This window comes from Coregonus clupeaformis, chromosome 21 (genome assembly GCF_020615455.1).
Source record: "Coregonus clupeaformis isolate EN_2021a chromosome 21, ASM2061545v1, whole genome shotgun sequence".
NCBI classification, from domain to species: Eukaryota; Metazoa; Chordata; class Actinopteri; order Salmoniformes; family Salmonidae; genus Coregonus; species Coregonus clupeaformis.
In genome coordinates, this window is record NC_059212.1 from 27,105,106 (window position 1) to 27,126,069 (window position 20,964).

Below are 20,964 nucleotides of genomic sequence, written 5' to 3' on the forward strand. Positions count from 1 at the left end.
CCTCTCAGTCCCATGTGACATGTTGAAATATGGGATTGTGCCCCAAAAAGCACCCTATTCCCAATAAAGAGCATTACTTTTAACCAGAGCCCTATTGGCCCTGGTCAAAAGTAGTGCAATATATAGGGAATAGTGTGCTATTTGGGACGCCACCATGGTGCAGCAGAGCAGAAGGCATCCTCTCCATAAAGAAAGACTCCTTTGTGCTTCTCTTTGTTTTCAATTTAAGCATGAAAGACACACCAATGGTGGCATGGTATAGCACTCTATTGACACGCATGCTAATATGCATTACAATTGATGCATTCACTCTGAAAGTGTCTACTAAATGGGTATAGCCTATTCAAGCTGAACCGACTCATATAGAGATGCAATTCTCTGCAACATACATGTCTGAATATCCATGATCGGCAAAGTCTGTACATTTTACATAAACCGCTTTTGGTGTTTTTCCCATTTCTTATCATCAGTATTTCTTATGGGTATGTCTGTCGACTGAAATGGGGTCTGGTACTCATTTTGGGTGCCCGGTACTGTATATATTTAGGTGACATTATGCCACAATATTTTAAAGCCAATATTCTATGAGGTGCTGGTACCAGTGTGTACCAGCCTAATTCAAACACTGGGTATGTCCAAGCCACTAGAATCTACAGTGGCGGATAGAGGCTGTGACTGTCTGGACAGTACAGGCTCAGTGTCTCATTCTGCCTTGGCACTCCTTGATCCAAGTTACTTCTGAGTGCTGGAGTGGGACAGGCTAATCTGGTAGTGTGGGTTCAATACGCCCAGCATGTTTTTCTCAGGCTGCCTTGCATGTCCCTAGAAACACTACCAATAACCCCTCTGCTTTTGAGATTTAGCTGGAAGACTGGAGCATATCTCTCCTACAAGTATGTATGGGGAGGAAAAAGAGAAAGTGAGAGAGCTTAAAGAATGATTGGAAAGGAGCGTGTAGATGGAAGTGTTGGGTGTCGTTCAAATGCCAGCCATAGGGCCCTGGTCAAAAAATAGTGCACTGTATGGAATATGGATCCATTTGGGACACAGGATGTGAGTGAGGTCACAGACAGTATGGAGATGGCCTGCTGAACAGAAGACTTATCAGGGGGCTGTCTGTCGCTGTCCTACCACAGCAGCAGCTGATGCCTGTAGAGGCAGATACAGTGGCTTGCGAAAGTATTCACCCTCCTTCGCATTTTTCCTATTTTGTTGCCTTACAACCTGGAATTAAAATGGATTTTGGGGGGGTTTGTATCATTTGATTTACACAACATGCCTACCCCTCTGAAGATGCAAAATATGTTTTATTGTGAAACAAACAAGAAATAAGACAAAAAAACAGAACTTGAGCGTGCATAACTATTCACCCCCCCCAAAGTCAATACCTTGTAGAGCCACCTTTTGCAGCAATTACAGCTGCAAGTCTCTTGGGGTATGTCTCTATAAGCTTGGCACATCAATAATGGGCAAAAATCCCAGTGGCTAGAAGGCAAAACTGCTTCAGCTCCTTCAAGTTGGATGGGTTCCGCTGGTGTACAGCAATCTTTAAGTCATACCACAGATTCTCAATTGGATTGAGGTCTGGGTTTTGACTAGGCCATTCCAAGACATTGAAATGTTTCCCCTTAAACCACTCAAGTGTTGCTTTAGCAGTATACTTAGGGTCATTGTCCTGCTGGAAGGTGAACCTCCGTCCCAGTCTCCAATCTCTGGAAGACTGAAACAGGTTTCCCTCAAGAATTTCCCTGTATTTAGCGCCATCCTTCAATTCTGACCAGTTTCCCAGTCCCTGCCGATGGTAGAACATCCCCACAGCATGATGCTGCCACCACCATGCTTCACTGTGGGGATGGTGTTCTCGGGGTGATGAGAGGTGTTGGATTTGCGCCAGACATAGCGTTTTCCTTGATGGCCAAAAAGCTCAATTTTAGTCTCATCTGACCAGAGTACCTTCTTCCATATGTTTGGGGAGTCTCCCACATGCCTTTTGGCGAACACCAAACGTGTTTGCTTATTTTTTTTCTTTAAGCAGTTTTCTGGCCACTCTTCCATAAAGACCAGCTCTGTGGAGTGTACGGCTTAAAGTGGTCCTATAGACAGATACTCCGATCTCCGCTGTGGAGCTTTGAAGCTCCTTCAGGGTTATCTTTGGTCTCTTTGTTGCCTCTCTGATTAATGCCCTCCTTGCCTGGTCTGTGAGTTTTGGTGGGTGGCCCTCTCTTGGCAGGTTTGTTGTGGTGCCATATTCTTTCAATTTTTTAATAATGGATTTAATGGTGCTCTGCGGGATGTTCAAAGTTTCTGATATTTTGTTTATAACCCAACCCTGATCTGTACTTCTCCACAACTTTGTCCCTGACCTGTTTGGAGAGCTCCTTGGTCTTCATAGTGCCGCTTGCTCGGTGGTGCCCCTTGCTTAGTGGTGTTGCAGACTCTTGGGCCTTTCAGAACCGGTGTGTATATATAATGAGGACATGTGACAGATCATGTGACACTTAGATTGCACACAGGTGGACTTTAACTAATTATGTGACTTCTGAAGGTAATTGGTTGCACCATATCTTATTTAGGGTCTTCATAGCAAATGGGGTGAATACATATGCACGCACCACTTTTCTGTTATTAATTTTTTTTAATAAGTTATTTCTTTCATTTCACTTCACCAATTTGGACTATTTTGTGTATGTCCATTACATGAAATCCAAATAAAAATCCATTTAAATTACAGGTTGTAATGCAACAAAATAGGAAAAACACCAAGGGTATTTAATACTTTTGCAAGGCACTGTAGGTAATGCCCAGGGGGACAAATCACTGCTGAGAGACACACTGAGGCCTCTATGGGGATTCTTATGAGAACTAAAAAGAGGTTATTCTCCTAAGAAGGGATGGACTGCTAAGCTTAACACTCCTCTCATGGACTAAGTCTATCACCATTATGATACTCTTGTCAAAATAGTTCTGAGTCACAGTAAACAAACTACAACTTTAGAACCATCTGCAGTGCATTCGGAACGTACCCCTTGACTGATTTTGTCATCTTACAGCCTTATTTTAAAATGGATTAAATCGTTTTTTTCCCCTTCTCAATCTATACAAAATACCCCATAATGACAAAGCATAAACAGGTTTTTAGAATTGTTTGCAAATGTATAAAAAATAACTGAAATATCACATTTACTTTAGTGTTCAGACCCTTTACTCAGTACTTTTTTTCCTTATCTTTTTCAGTATTTTTACCCCCTTTTTCGTGGTATCCAATTGTCCCTTCGCTGCAACTCCCGTACGGACACGGGAGAGGCGAAGGTCGAGAGTCGTGCGTCCTCCGAAACACAACCCAACCGAGCCGCACTGCTTCATGACACAGTGCCCGCTTAACCCGGAAGCCAGCCGCACCAATGTGTCGGCGGAAACACCACACACCTGGCGACCGAGTCAGCGTGCACTGCGCCCGGCCCGCCACAGGAGTCGCTAGTGCGCGATGGGACAAGAACATCCCTGCCGGCCAAACCCTCCCCTACCCTGGACGACGCTGGGCCAATTGTGCACCCATGGGTCTCCCGTCCGCGGCCAGCTGCGACAGAGCCTGGACTTGAACCAGGATCTCTAGTGGCACAGCTAGCACTGCGATGCAGTGCCTTAGACCACTGCGCCACTCGGGAGGCCCCTCAGTACTTTGTTGAAGCACCTTTGGCAGCGATTACAGCCTTGAGTCTTCTTGGGTATGACGCCTCAAGCTTGGCACACCTGTATTTGGGGAGTTTCTCCCATTCTTCTCTGCATATCCTCTCAAGCTCTGTCAGGTTGGATGGGGAGCGTCGCTGCACAGCTATTTTCAGGTTTCTCCAGAGATGTTCGATCGGGTTCAAGTCTGGGCTCTGGCTGGGCCACTCAAGGACATTCAGAGACTTGTCCCGAAGCCACTCCTGCGTTGTCTTGGCTGTGTGCTTAGTGTCGTTGTCCTGTAGGAAGGTGAACCATCAGCCCAGTCTGAGGTCCTGAGCGCTCTGGAGCAGGTTTTCATCAAGGATCTCTCTGTACTTTGCTCCGTTCATCTTTCCCTCAATCCTGACTAGTCTCCCAGTCCCTGCCGCTGAAAAACATCCCCACAGCATGATGCTGCCACCACCATGCTTCACCGTAGGGATGGTGCCAAGTTTACTCCAGACGTGAAGCTTGGCATTCAGGCCAAAGAGTTCAATCTTGGTTGCAGCAGACTAAATCTTGTTTCTCATGGTCTGAGAGTCTTTAGGTGCCTTTTGGCAAACTCCAAGCAGGCTGTCATGTGCCTTTTACTGTGGAGTGGCTTCCATCTGGCCACTCTACCATAAAGGCCTGGTTGGTGGAGTGCTGCAGAGATGGTTGTCCTTCTGGAAGGTTCTCCCATCTCCACAGAGGAACTCTGGAGCTCTGTCAGTGACCATCGGGTTCTTGGTCACCTCCCTGATCATGGCCCTTCTTCCCCGATTGCTCAGTTTGGCCGGGTGGCCAGCTCTAGGAAGAGTCTTGGTGGTTCTAAACTTCTTCCATTTAAGAATGATGGAGGCCACTGTGTTTTTGGAGACCTTCAATGCTGCAGAAATGTTTTGGTACCCTTCCCCAGATCTGTGCCTCGACACAATCCTGTTTCGGAGCTTTACGGACAATTCCTTCTTACCTCATGGCTTGGTTTTTGCTCTGACATGCACTGTCAATTGTCAGACCTTACATAGACAGGTGTGTACCTTTCCAAATCATGTCCATTCAAGTTGTAGAAACATCTCGAGGATGATCAATGGAAACAGGATGCACCGGAGCTCAATTTTGAGTCTCATAGCAAAGCGTCTGAATACTTATGTAAAAAAATAATATTTAAATACATTTGCAAACATTATTTCTAAACCTGTTTTCGCTTTGTCTATGGGTTCCTGTGTGTAGATTGAGGGGGGGGGAAACAATTTAATCTATTTTAGAATAAGGCTGTAACGTAACTAAATGTGGATAAAGTCAAGTGGTCTGAATACTTTCCAAATGCACTGTATATAAGCAGAATAAATGGTTTAAGAAGGCTTCATTAAGCCTTAAAAGTTGTAGTTTATTTAAAGTGTTCTGTTTGATTGAGAAGCCTAAGTCTGCCCCAGCCAGCCAGCCTGGATTATGTTATGTCACAACTCATTTAGGGCTTTGTGGCCCTGTCCTAAAGTGACTCTCTCCATCTTGTGTTCTGTGTTTTTAAGCAGAGATCATCATGGCATTACATCAAGCCTCATGCTATCCACATATGTACTGATCTCTTGGGTGATACTCAGTAGACTTCAGGTCGGACATGCCAGGCTGCTTTTGAAGAAATTTTAGAGCAGGGCTTACTTTGGGCAGAGATGGCTCCTGGGTGGAGATATTATCTCTGACGATGCAGTACCTTCAGAAAGGCACCCCTTGACTTTTACCACATTTTTTTTGTGTTACAGCCTGAATTTAAAATGGATTAAATTGAGATTTTTTTGTCACTGGCCTACCTACACACAATACCCCATAATGTCAAAGTGGAATTATGTTTATTTTTTTAACCAATGGTGACTTTAAAACAGTTAGAGTTTAATGACTGTGATAAGAGAACTGAGGCTATAATGTTTGCCATCATCAATAGATGTGCATGCCAGTAAAATAAGGTTAAGAGATAATGATTTCTAGAGAGGCCATATGGCTTCAGACTGTTGGAAGTCAGCCTCTCTTTACTTTAAATGGGATAGTTAATGAAACTGGGTTTTGAAATGACTGCAGTTTGGCGTCGTAATCAACTTTAGTGGGCAAACGCACACCTTCGATGGCCACTGGCCTGCTGAAGAAGTGTGTTCTTCACAGATGAATCCCGGTTTCAACTGTACCGTGAAGATGGCAGACAGCATGTATGGCGTCGTGTGGGCAGGTGGTTTGCTGAACCCTAACCTTATTGATGAATCAGCAATACACAAATTGGCTTAATTATTTATTTACTAACTAACTAAATAATAACACAGAATACATACACACACACACACACACACACACACAGTATAGGTTATTGATTACTAACGTAATACAATGAAAACAGGTCCCTAGTGGACTGGACTAACAATAGCAGTAGAAAGAGAGTGAAAGGGAGAGACAGAGATTCAAACTATCGTTGTTACATTTGGAAACAACGCTCACAGTAATCATAATACTTAGCACCCTAACCACCGCTCATTCGGATAAGAAATGCAATGTATATATTTACGCTTAGCTGTCCTTGATCGTCATCTCTCTGTTGAACCACTTTCTCAAAGGGTTTGAGTGTCCTTATCTTTGAATGGAGTGTTCGTTAGAATAGATAGTTCAGATGTACCAACAGTTGTCTGAGATGGGATTGTCCTTCCCAACTCGTGTCTTTAGTGAAAGTTCGAGACACTTTACATGTACAGCTGCAGACTGATATGATAAGGTCTAGTGTGTGGTCTTCTCGTGTAGCAACTTTCTCACCATTTCAAAAATTGTGGACTACCGCCTCAGGTTTTCTGGTCTAACCATTTAAAGCCGTGTAGCCACCGTTCCACGCTTCCTGGTCTGTAGAGGTTCAACCATTTGTAACGTGAGCTCATGCTTCACATCGGCTGGTCTTTCTCATTCAAAGTTCTAACCGTTCCAAACATGCAGTTGCCACTCTCCACGCTTCCTGGTCTTAATGTAAATTTAGTTCCCAAAGCTTTTTATTCTCGGGTAAAAAGGGGTGTTCTGTGCTCACTTGGGCATGGTTACTGACTGGCAAAAGTTTCTATGAAAAACTATCTCATTTAGAAGGCTAAAATCACATTGCTATCTTCACAAACGTATTCTCATACTTAATCATATATTTTATACAACATTTAGATGCAAACCTGTTAACTGAAATGTATACAGTTATTTAGTAATACCATCCTTAATGACATCACGAAACAATAAACAATATGACATGATTATTCTTTAGATCCCCACCGACCATTCTAAACATTTGAATCTCAACAACAATGTTCCAATGTCCAATCTTTTGATGTTAGAATTTTTAGGCGGCAAGACTCTCTCTGTAACAAAGATTTCTTTCTTCCCATACTAGAGACCAAAATAAGTCATTTTCTGCAAACTATTTATGACCGGCTGTTAAGTCATAAAATTGGCCCAACTAACCCCTTCTCCTCTCTTGTGGGAGGGGGGGTCTGGCTATCTGTCAGCCATTTGCCAAGCTGATCTGGCACCTTTGATCCTCACCAAGGAGAGAGTCATGACACTGGTTTTCTGATCCACCCCCCTACTTATTTGTTTTTTAAGGTATCTATTCCCAGTCATGTGAAATCCATAGATTAGGGCCTAATGAATTTATTTACATTTACTAATTTCCTTATATGAACTGTAACTCAGTAAAATCTTTGAAATTGTTGTTTAAAATTTTTGTTTAGTGTTCATAAATTTAAAAACCACACAGATGGGTGAGAAATGTTTAATCCATTTTGAATTCAGGCTGTAACACTACAAAATGTGGAATAAGTCAAGGGGTATGAATACTTTTTGAAGGCACTGTATATTGTTTTGACAATATCACTATTTTTGCACTTTGGCTGTACCTGCACCAAAACTCCAGTATTTTTAATTCATAGCTTGTTCTCCATCTTTTTAAAGCTGCATTGTAACTTTTTGGGCGACCGACCAAATTCACATAGATATGATGGTTATAGATAAGTCGTTCTCATTGAAAGCAAGTCTAAGAAGCTGTAGATCTGTTCTATGTGCGCCATTTCTATGCATCCAGTTCTTAAGTTGTGGTCCTCTGTAGCTCAGCTGGTAGAGCACGGCGCTTGTAACGCCAAGGTAGTGGGTTCGATCCCCGGGACCACCCATACACAAAAATGTATGCACGCACGACTGTAAGTCGCTTTGGATAAAAGCGTCTGCTAAATGGCATATTATTTTATTTTTTTTTAAGTTTCATTTTTGTGTCTTACTTTCGTTTTTGTACACCAGCTGAAAATCCAATATTTTTTAGGTTATTGAAAATATATTTCACAGTGGTCAATATGGTACAATGATTCTCTACACTATACATTTCTTGTTTTGTCACAAACTGAAATTAGTCTAACTATTAGAACTTTAGAAATGATGGCGCGATTTCTGCATATTGCATCATATTGCAGCCAATTTTGTTTTCAGCATACATTTTTTGTGTGTGATTTTCTTATTTTCATGGCTGATCAAAACTGGTTTTCTCTTGTCCCTCTGCAGCAGACATGGTGAGGAATATGTTTGGAACATCGAATCGCAAATAAAATCACAGTATCGAATCGTGAGAATCACGATACATGTCGTAACGGCACCAAAGTATTGTGATAATAGCGTATTGTGAGGTCACTGGCAATTCCCAGCCCTGTTTTATAGTGCACTACCTTTGACAAGAGCCCTATTCCTTATATAGCGCTCTACTTTTGACCAGAGCCATGTGGACATTGGTCAAAAGTAGTGGACTATAAAGGGAATAGGGTGCCATTTGGGACACAAGAACATGTTCTGTGGAGAATGGTGGTGAGAGTCAGTAACTTGCTAAGCTGCCTCAGAGGGGAAAGGGCTTAGCTATCACAGGTACCAAACTGAGAAACTCTTCATTACCTGAGTAAAGAAGAATACAAAGTGTTGAATACCAAAGAGTCTGTGTCCTATATTCCAGGTAACATCCTTGACCAAATTACATTTGTCTCTCTGGTTAAAATTAGGAGAGAGAGAGCATGATGTCTCTCACACAAAGCTTACTGTGTTCCTGAATCTTACCTTAAGATTGTTCATTCTGCAGACCAGGGTGCCAGGCATCATCAGCTGATGCTCTTATTTTAGTTTATGGATGCAGGAAGTCTCTCTGAGACTCACTGACCAAACATGCTGGGTGCTCATTACATAGATGTAAAGGAGGATGAGTAATATCATCTTGAATGGGGGGAAAAAACCTTCTGTAGCCTTCTGTGTGTGTTCTATAGCTCAAGTCCTCTCCTTTTGTATTTGTGAACGTAGTGGCTAGATACCATTCATGGCACATTATTTGGTGCAGAAGGATCACTGCATTGACTATATGGTCAGAAACTGTCGCTCTAAAGTAGAGGTTATTATGAATCTGCACTAGTTGATTGCCATATTATTCTCTCCCCCCACGTGAGTAGCATGTGCATTAGTCAGAAGTCAACTGGAAGTAAGATGCAGCATTAATTAGAACTAACAACGTTTTCCTCAAGGGTCTGTATTCTCCTGTTGGCTCACCGATGTACAGTTCCTTCAGAAAGTATTCATACCCTTTTGACTTATTCCACATTTTGTTGTTACAGCCTGAAGTAAACGAATTACACTGGAAAAAAAAATATGAACGCAACAATTTCAAAGATTTGACAGAGTTACAGTTCATATAAGGAAATCATCCATTTAAATAAATTCAATAGGCCCTAATCTATGGATTTTACATGACTGGGAATACAGCTATTCATCTGTTGGTTACAGATACCTTTAAAAAAAAGGTAGGGGCATGGATCAGAAAACCAGTCCAGAAATTGCTGGATATTGGCGGGAACTGGAACACACTGACGTACACGTCGATCCAGTGCATCCCGAACATGTTCAATGGGTGACATGTCTGGTGAGGATGCAGGCCATGGAAGAACTGGGACATTTTCAGCTTCCAGGAATTGTGTACAGATCCTTCCGACATGGGGCTGTGCATTATCATGCTGAAACATGAGGTGATGGCGGCGGACGAATGGCACTACAATGGGCCTCAGGATCTCATCACAGTATCTCAAATTGCCATCGATAAAATTAAATTGTGTTCGTTGTCCGTAGCATATGCCTGCCCATACCATAACTCCACTGCCACCATGGGGCACACTGTTCACAAAGTTGACATCAGCAAACCGCTCACCCACACAATGCATACACACTGTCTACCATCTGCCCGGTACAGTTTGAAACCAGGATTCATCCGTGAAGAGCACACTTCTCCAGCATGTCAGTGGCCATCAAAGGTGAGCATATGCCCACTGAAGTCAGTTACGACGCCGAACTACAGTCCGGTCAAGACCCTGGTGAGGACGATGAGCATGCAGATGAGCTTCCCTGAGACTTTTTCTGACAGTTTGTGCAGAAATTATTCAGTTGTGCAAACCCACAGTTTAATCAGCTGTCCGGGTGGCTGGTCTCAGACGATCCCGCAAGTGAAGAAGCCGGATGTGGATGTCCTGGGCTGGCGTGGTTACACGTGGTCTGCGGTTGTGAGGCCGGTTGGACGTATTGCCAAATTTTCTAAAATTACGTTGGTGGCTTATGGTAGAGACATTTACATTCAATTATCTGGCAACAGCTCTGGTGGGCGTTCCTGCAGTCAGCTTGCCAATTGCAGGCTCCCAAACTTGAGACATCTGTTGCATTGTGTTGTAACAACACTGCACATTTTAGTGTGTATTTGGCGCATGTGACATACATTTGATTTGAATAAGCTTTTTGTGTGTATGGAACATTTATGGGATCTTTCAGCTCATGAAACACTTTACATGTTGCGTTTTATATTTTTGTTCAGTATGTATGTATGTATGTGTATGTATATATATAATGTCTTACCCATCTACACACAATACCCCATAATGACAAAGTGAAAACATGTTTTTAGAAATGGTTGCAAATTTCTTTAATTAAAAATCTCATTTACATAAGTATTCACACCCCTGAGTCAATACATGTTAGAATCACCTTTTGGCAGCGATTTACAGCTGTGAGTCTTTCTGGGTAAGTCTCTAAGAGTTTGCACACCTGGATTGTACAATATTTTTTAAATTCTTCAAGCTCTGTCAAGTTGGTTGTTGATCATTGCTATACAGCCATTTTCATGTCTTGCCATAGCTTTTCAAGCCAATTTAAAACTAAGTAGGCCACTTGGGAACATTCAATGTCGTCTTGGTAAGCAACTTGCCTGTGCTTAGCGCTATTCAGTTAATTTTTTTAAATAGAAACCCCCCCCTCCCTCCCTAGTCCTTGCCGATGTCAAGCATACCCATAACATGATGCAGCCACCACTATGCTTGAAAATATGAAGAGTGGTACTCGGTGATGTGTTGTGTTGGCTTTGCCCCAAACACTTGGTATTCAGGACAAAGTTCATTTCTTTGCCAAATGTTTTGCTATTTTACTTTAGTCCCTTGTTGCAAACAGGATCCATGTTTTGGAATATTTGTGTTCTGTACAGGCTTCTTTCTTTTCACTCTGCCATTTTAAGTTAGTATTGTGGAGTAACTACAGTGTTGTTAATCCATCTTCAGTTTTCTTCTATCACTGCCATTTAAACTCTGTAAATGTTTTGAAGTCACCATTGGCCTCATGGTGAAATCCCTGAGCGGTTTCCTTCCTCTCCGGCAACTGAGTTAGGAAGGATGCCTTCTATCTTTGTAGTGACTGGGTGTATTGATACACCATCCAAAGTGTAATTAATAACTTCATCATGCTCAAAGGGATATTGAATTACCCATCTACCATTTTATTTTTACCTTTATTTAACTAGGCAAGTCAGTTAAGAACAAATTCTTATTTACAATGACTGCCTACAGACGACGCTGGGCCAATTGTGCGTCACCCTATGGGACTCCCAATCACGGCCGGTTGTGATACAGCCTGGAATCGAACCAGGGGGTCTGTAGTGATGCCTCAAGCACTGAGATGCAGTGCCTTAGACCGCTGCGCCACTTGGGAGCCCATTAGGTGCCCTTCTTTGCGAGGCATTGGAAAACCTCCCTGGATCTTTGTGGTTGAACCTGTTTGAAATTCACTGCTCGACTGAGGAACCCTATAGGTAATTAATTGTATGTGGGGTACAGCGATGAGGTAGTCGTTCACAAATCATGTTAAACACTGTTATTGCACACAGTGACTCCATGCAACTTATTATGAGACTTGTTAAGCAAATGCTTACTCCTGAACTTATTTAGGCTTGCCATTACAAAGGGGTTGAATACTTATTGACTCAAGACATTTCAGCTTTTCATTTATTAATTTATAAACTTCTTAAAACAAAATTCCACTTTGACATTATGGGGTATTGTGTATAGGCTAGTGACACATTCTCAATTTAATCCATTTTAAATCTGGGCTGTAACACAACAAAATGTGGACAAAGTCAAGGAGTGTGAATACTTTCTGAAGGCACTGTACATGTACATCACTGCCTATCTCAAATACAGTTTAATTGTCAGATATAAGATGGTGCTTACTGCTCATGCCTTGAGGAAAATGTCTTGTGATGCGTCTACCTTGTCTCAGACCACATCACAAGCTATGTGTGCGTCAGGCCTATTGAGATATACAAGTTACATTTAGACTGATGTGAAGCTGTAATGGTACAGTCTGCCTACCCCCTGTTCCTTATACTGGATCAAGCTCTCTGTTCTTTTCCACCACTTTGAACTCCATTTCTCCTCATTTCTATTTTTTCTCCTCTTCCATCACTCACTATTCCTTTTCTCCGCGTCTCTACTTTTCTGTCTGCATACGCCAGCCTCGTCTGAAATTATGCAAATGTGAGAGGGGGCGAGAGATGCTCAGACGCTGTCCTATTTTCCTTTTAATACCCCTCTCCAGAGAGCGAGTTGGACTTCAATGGGCATGTTTATCCCCTATGGTGCTCCTTTACCTCTACTCCTTTTAGATAATATTATCCTCCCTCCCTCACCCCCGTCGCTTCAATCTTCAGTTCCATTCACATCACACAATGACCCCCCCTTTCATCAGCTGCTCCTCAGCTGCTCAAAGCATCCCGGCATAATAAACAGAATTATAAACAGTATGTACAAATGGATCCTCTGGCTGGCTAGACTATCCCCATCATCCCTTTCATTATCACTGATCCACACCAGAAGGATGCATAATAATAATATTATTATTAACAACTAATAAACACAGGTCTTTGACGGTCACGTGTCCTCCTGTGGTTTGGGGAAAATATGTTATGTAAAAGCTCAAAACAAAACTATGGTTTTGAAGAGGAAATACATTTTGTAAAACCTTTTACAAACCAATAATCTCTTATTGAGGATACCTGGAATTAGTTAGTCCTAACCCATTGAGGATATCTGTCTAAAAATAAATGCCAAAGTTTGTGCGATGGAGAGCGGTTAAATTCCCACTTATGGTCTTCCCCCTTTACTGCTAATGAATAATTCAAGCAGATTAAGCCTTTGCAGGCGTTCTAGAGGTAGTTGATTTTGATTTATTGACTAGTAATGTGTCATTTACTCCCATCAGAGAGCAGCTCATCACTTTAATAGCCCCTTTTAGAAGCATCTGTCTCATTGGTCTTAAATAACGTGCTCGAGGAAATAATTTACTGGCAATCTGATTTTCACTGCTTAATGACTTGTAGTCAAGTGCTATTATACAAATCTGAGTTGACATACCTGTGTGATGTTGGGTAAGATTTTTGGAATCTTTATTCAGAGATATGGTCTTCTCAGGGGAACTCTGAAGCAATCAGTTACATATCTGTTCACATACACCCATAGTACTATTCTGAGGTAATGTACAAAAGCACCGCCAGATTACACATTACATAGTCTTGAGTCCCAGCATTTCCCTGATTTTTATCATTTTCTCTAATGAGATTTCATTGATACTGTACCTCCTCTTCAAGGTAACTCCAAGTCAATCACACTTCTGTGAAATCAAAGTGTCCACTTAGGAAGCAACACTGATTGACAATACATTTCACATGCTGTTGTGCAAATGGAAATTATAGGCAATTAGCAAGACACCCCCAATAAAGGACTGGTTTTGCAGGTGGTGACCACAGACCACTTCTCAGTTCCTATGCTTCCTGGCTGATGTTTTGGTCACTTTTGAATGCTGGCGGTGCTTTCACTCTAGTGGTAGCATGAGACGGAGTCTACAACCAAGTGGCTCAGGTAGTGCAGCTCATCCAGGATGGCACATCAATGCGAGCTGTGGCAAGAAGGTTGCTGTGTCTGTCAGCGTAGTGTCCAGAGCATGGAGGCGCTACCAGGAGACAGGCCAGTACATCAGGAGATGTGGAGGAGGCCGTAGGAGGGCAACAACCCAGCAGCAGGACTGCTACCTCCGCCTTTGTGCAAGGAGGAGCAGGAGGAGCACTGCCAGAGCCCTGCAAAATGACCTCCAGCAGGCCACAAATGTGCATGTGTCTGCTCAAACGGTCAGAAACAGACTCCATGAGGGTGGTATGAGGGCCCGACGTCCACAGGTGGGGGTTGTGCTTACAGGCCAACACCGTGCAGGACGTTTGGCATTTGCCAGAGAACACCAAGATTGGCAAATTCGCCACTGGCGCCCTGTGTTCTTCACAGATGAAAGCAGGTTCACACTGAGCACGTGACAGACGTGACAGAGTCTGGAGATGCCGTGGAGAACGTTCTGCTGCCTGCAACATCCTCCAGCATGACCGGTTTGGCGGTGGGTCAGTCATGGTGTGGGGTGGCATTTCTTTGGGGGGCCGCACAGCCCTCCATGTGCTCACCAGAGGTAGCCTGACTGCCATTAGGTACCGAGATGAGATCCTCAGACCCCTTGTGAGACCATATGCTGGTGCGGCTGGCCCTGGGTTCCTCCTAATGCAAGACAATGCTAGACCTCATGTGGCTGGAGTGTGTCAGCAGTTCCTGCAAGAGGAAGGCATTGATGCTATGGACCGCCCGTTCCCCAGACCTGAATCCAATTGAGCACATCTGGGACATCATGTCTCGCTCCATCCACCAACGCCACGTTGCACCACAGACTGTCCAGGAGTTGGCGGATGCTTTAGTCCAGGTCTGGGAGGAGATCCCTCAGGAGACCATCCGCCACCTCATCAGGAGCATGCCCAGGCGTTGTAGGGAGGTCTTACAGGCACGTGGAGGCCACACACACTACTGAGCCTCATTTTGACTTGTTTTAAGGACATTACATCAAAGTTGGATCAGCCTGTAGTGTGGTTTTCCACTTTAATTTTGAGGGTGACTCCAAATCCAGACCTCCATGGGGTGATACATTTTGATTTACATTGATAATTTTTGTGTGATTTTGTTGTCAGCACATTCAACTAGGTAAAGAAAAAAGTATTTAATAAGATTATTTCATTCATTCAGATCTAGGATGTGTTATTTTAGTATATATATATATATATTACTCAGATCATGTGACACTTAGATTGCACACAGGTGGACTTTATTTAACGAATTATGTGACTTCTAAAGGTAATTGGTTGCACCAGATCTTATTTAGGGGCTTCATAGCGAAGGGGGTGAATACATATGCACGCACCACTTTTCTGTTATTAATGTTTTTGAATTTTTTGAAACAAGTTATTTTTTCATTTCACTCCACCAATTTGGACTATTTTGTGTATGTCCATTACATGAAATCCAAATAAAAATCCATTTTAATTACAGGTTGTAATGCAACAAAATTGGAAAAACGCCAAGGGGGATGAATACTTTTGCAAGGAACTGTAAGTGTCATCTGTATACAGATGAATGTTATAGGTTTTTGCAGATGGACCAATATTATTTATGAAAAGAGGACAGGCCCAAAATTGACTCCTGTGGGACACCTTTAGTAATATAGAGGTGATTTGACACCATCAGGAAGCACACATTGTGTCCTGTCGGACAGATACTGTAGTTTAAACCACATGTGCCATCATAAATTGTCTGCAGATCCATTGTGGGGGGAAGCTAGCATGTTTTGGCTGTGTGCTATAAGGGATTTTAGGCCTCTTTTCTCACCCAACCACTGTTTTGGTGGTAATGTAGTCATTGAATAGTTCAGAGCCATCCTCGTCACTTGGACCTTTACCTTTTCTGTTGGGTTATTGACTTTGCGTCTGGATTCTGTTGGGATTTCCTTTTTGTAGGCTTTAAAAAAAAATCCATAGGATTACAAACATTTCTTTGGATTTGGACTTTCAAGGATTCAACCAGAGGTTCTGGTAGGACTAAGGGTTTTCAAATTGTGATGTTGGCTCTGACAGGACAATTCATTTGTTGTTGATTTTATTGAATTATTGTTTTGTTTATGCTGAGCGCCATATGATTTTTCCTATCAATACACCATTGCACTGAACAAGTTTCCCAGTCTTTATTTCTGACAAGGTTGTGTGGTTTATGCAGGTTTGTTACAAAGTGTGTTGGGCATTATTACCAAGGCCCACATTTAGGACAAGACATTCAAATTGCTTGGGGACAGCGGTGGTAATACACACAGCAACATTCAAGTAATATTTTTATGAATATGGCTTGTGACATTTATATTAATAATTCCAAGGCCACAGCTGCAGGATTTCAGATCAGACAGCATCTGTAACACAAACATGCTATGATCAGTAGGTAGCCATGGGGCTTGCTTGAAATGATACAAGATTGCTTAGAACTGTGCCATTTGGTCTATGCCTCGGAAGCCAAGCCAGGGGGAAAGAAAGCCATTTTACATCCTTTGTTGTGATAATTGTGTTTGCTCTATAACCCTCAAACTCAACTTTGGACCTCAAAAGCCAGTTCTACATCAGAATGTATGTGGGGGTTATGAATTAATGCCTCTTCGTATTCACAGTGGCTTTGCCTGAGAACACACACTGGTGTTCCCTCTGACATTTTAGTATGTGCGCGCATCTCCCCGTCTGACGCCTTGGGCTCCCTTCTCAGACCGCAGACTGACTGAGGGTGCTTTGGCCTCATTTCAGCCCCGTCAGCTCAAGTTGTCTCACCTCTCGTTGATTTGTTGAGCTTATGGTGTTGCTGCTATATTCTTCTGGACAGAGGATTCCTCAAATGATGCCTCAGCACCACCCCTGAGCAGTTTGTGTGCCAAAGGCACCCTATTCCCTATACAGTTCACTATATAGGGAATGGGGTGCCATTTGGGACATAGACCCTTTCTTTACCAGACAGAGCTCAGCAGCTCAGGGTTTTGTCTAAACTGGACCCACCACCATCCACCAAACTCTTACAGTCAGCATTTGTAGCCCAACAATGGTGTGTCTGTTGAAACAGTATTAGGGGATTGGATAATGGCCTGATGATGGGGTTTGCGTCCCAAATGGCACCGTACCCTTATAGTGCACTACTTTTGACCAGAGTCCTATGGGCCCTGTTTAAAAGTAGTGCACTAAATAGGGGATATTGTGCCATTTTGGACGCAGACTGTGTTTGCTAAGTGACAGGATGGATTCTACAGACGGGAGTTTGGGAGTAGTAGCTGTTTTTGTTATTTCTCTCTTTTTGGACATTTGCATGTTTTGCTTTGGGTTATGAGTTTATAAAGAAAGTGATTCAGTTGACAAAAAGCTGCATTAATGTGCAAAGTACTTTACAGCAAGTAAGAGTCAGTAATATTAGGAGAAGCTTTTCAGCATGGTGAGAGCCACACAAAAGAATGTCAGTAACTAAATACTCATGCTGACATCACCATACTAGATTCTTAGGAGTTCCCTTGTAATGTGATTTGAAAGGGAACAGTTCACGCGGACAGAGGGCAGTGGAAGCAAGTGTGTTTCTTGAGGGATTTTCTATCATTGCCTCACTTAAGACCTGTTGCAGATTTTATGTAAAAGTTAGCTTTAGAAGCATTAAATGGCAGCTATTTGTTTTGTTGACTGCTCTATCAATCTCCCATTATCTTAATGGCAATATTATCACACTGAAAACATTGTTTTGGCAATGGATCAAATCAAAATGTGTTGCTGTAGTGACTCATGAAATCCATTCGATCCCTGTTAAGTCTAACCATACGAAACAACATCAAAATGGCCCATTCGATATGTCAACAGACGAGAGCTGGTGAATAATAAGTGTGCTACTGTGACCATCCTCCCCAGACCCCTCCCTCCCTCCTGCCTGCCCAGTCACCCGCAGGCCTCCAGTGTTTCCAAACAACCATGTGACTGTGATATGTGCCCGTGTAGCGGTAGCCCCAGCCTCCTCCTCTGTTGTCTCTCTGTGTGTTTGTGTGTGTGTGTGCGTGTGTGCGTGTGCGTTTTAAGTTCACAGCACTGTTTAACAGCCCTATTGTCAATTCATAAAGCCTATCAGAGAACAGCAGGCCTACACTACGGGCTGCTAGCCGATAGCCCTCTCCTCTTACACAGGCTGCGTCCCCAAATGGCACCCTATTTCCTACATAGTGCACTACTTTTGACCAGAAGTAGTGCATTATATAGGGAATAGGGTGCCATTTGGGACACAGCCTCTGAGTCTTTGTTAAAGTTTACCTGCTGCGCTAGATATTCAATATCAGCAGTGCTGGCTTTGTCACCATTCCATTTTACAGTTGACTGCTGATAAGTGTGCTGAAGTTCAGTCTCAAATACATGTTCTATAACAGGGTTCCGCAACTGGAGGCCGGCGGGACAAATTTGGCCCTCGATTGATTTTATTTGGCCCCCTAAGGTTTCTGAACAGTTTTACATTTATTTTTTAGAATTTTCATTGTTGGCCATACACGCAGTGCTTGACTTCAGCCGGAGCTGTCCAGAGCGCCGTACTGGCCCTCTAATTTTGGGGGAATTACGTACCGGCTCCGCTATAAAACAAAGTGTCCTATCACCGGCCCGGATTCACACACAGCGTTAAAAAAAAAGATTGATCAAAGCGGAATAAAGGTGGGATCTGTGTTGACTAGCAATGGAGAGTGGGCATTCATATCCTGATTCCGCTTTGTTCAAGTTTATTGCTAGTCTGTGAATCCGTTGTATGCATGCCAGTAAACTGTTCGAGTTTGAGAATGCGCCAGCCTGAATGCGCACGATGCGCTGTTCCAATTTGTCAAATGAAGGTTCTTACGGTCATGAAAATCCTGGAAAAGTCATGGAATTTTAATATTAGGTTTTCCTTTTTAAAATCTATTATCAGTCACTTAAATTGACATCAACCATGATCAGAATTAGGCCTACCCTTTAGCGCGTTTCTGTGGGCATCATCTGCGTGTGGGCCATTGCCTGAGGGGGAGATTTCAGCAGCAGGTAGCCTATAAAATAATTATAGACTAACTATATAGCCAAAACATAACTAGCCATACTACCTCGCTAGTTAACTATTTTGCTCTAAGCATGAATGGTGTTGACTCGTTGTCGCCTTTCCACTGGCACTGTTGAGAAAAATCTGACACCATTATTGGGAAGCTGGGATTCCCCTCTATTAAAGAGCCACTGAAAACACTGATTGGCAAGTGTTTTTATGTTGCTCATTAGATAAAAATGAGATTTCAGTCTTTAAGTGTTTCCTGACCAATTCCGCATTTGGTTAATGATGTTTGTCCCCCATGAGCCTATTTCACTTCAAAATCCCCAGGATGAATCTAAACTCAAATCTGTAATTAGTTTTGACGTTTTTGCAGAGGATGTTTTAGTTGCGCAATTTAACATCTAGCTAGGGTGTTTGGTGCAGTATTTCTCAAGTAAAAAATGTTGCAAATCCCAACCTTCATTTTAACTTTTATGCATGGCTGTTCCAAACTCTCTGTTTCAGACAATACTGACTTTATGACAAATGATCCTATTAATACTTTGTAGTCCAATTTTGACACTAGAATAATGGGTTCTGACTAATATCGATGCCACCTAGGCTGTTTTCAAAGGGATTTGTTGCTTTTTAAAGGCAGTCGCTCTTTAAACAGTATGTTAGCCATGTAATTCCGACCAACGTTAAAAATATTCTAAGAATAGCCTAATTGACAAATGACTTCCATGCTGTGCATAGACCTCCCCTGAAACATGATCATTTTAGCCTTAAGGTTATAGATGAACATGTCTTTGTTAGCTACCTTGCTTTGAAGTAGCCTACCTTATCCATTTGATTCATTGAATGAGGCAATAATTGTAAAGACATAAAAGTAGGCCCATTTGGTTGTAATGTTGCAATATTTTATATCAAGTGTGGCCAACCATCCTCCAGGAGAGCTACTGGGTGTGCAGGCTTTTGTCTGAGCCCCGCTCTAACACACCACATTGTACCCTAAACATCAGCTGCTCAACAGGACCTTAATAAGCAGACTCGGGTGTGTTTCAGGGCTGGATCAAAAGCCTGCACACCCAGCAGCTCTGCAGATGGCGGGTTGACCACATACAGTAGTTTAACAGTGCAGTTATTCTACTTTGTATGGGGTTAAGTGCCTTGATCAAGGGTACAACGGCAGAAGATAGTAGGCAACCCGGGGGGTGGCCCACCCAGGGATTTCAATGGCAGAAAAATCCCTGTAAACAAACCAAGTTTACAGTAAACTGTAAGCTTGTTGTCACTGTACATGTGTTTTATGAATGCATGGAACGTCAAAGAAAACACAAGGTAAATGACTCAAAACACTTTCCTTTCAAGCCCACCTCTATCCCATGTTTATCCTAGATATTGCACAGAAAGAAAACGGATTACTGAAACCAATTGGACCATACTGTTCAAGCCAACCCATTTCAATATGTCACAATACTTGTTTTAAGGATTAACATGGACTAATTTGTCAACATTTTCATGGCCAATTTTCCCAGACACAGATTCTTTGTTTCTTCCAGAGCTAGGCTGAATCTGTGTCCAGGAGAGGATACTCTACTAATGTCTGGGCCATAAATGGTAATATTCTTGACATCTACACTACTTTTCTACAGTCTAATCCATTTCATCCATGACCTACTATTTATATAAATCAAATCAAATTTGACTGAGTATACCAAACATTAGGTACATCTTCCTAATCTTTTTCCCAACAGCCTCAGTTCGTTGGGGCGTGGACTCTAAAAGGTGTCGAAAGTGTTCCACAGGGATGCTGACCCATGTTGACTCCAATGCTTCCCACAGTTGTCAAGTTTGCAGATGTCCTTTGTGTGGTGGACCATTCTTAATACACACAGGAAACTGTTGAGCGTGAAAAACCCAGCAGTGTTGCAGTTCTTGACACAAACCGGTGTGCCTGGCACCTATTACCATACCC

The 20,964-nt window shown here is 42.6% G+C and overlaps 1 protein-coding gene across 4 annotated transcripts in view; it reads left to right on the forward strand.

Annotated features, from left to right (window-relative positions):
• Nucleotides 1-20,964, forward strand: part of LOC121535164 (cyclin-Y) — a 46,494-nt gene that overhangs the window by 967 nt on the left and 24,563 nt on the right. The window lies entirely within an intron of this gene.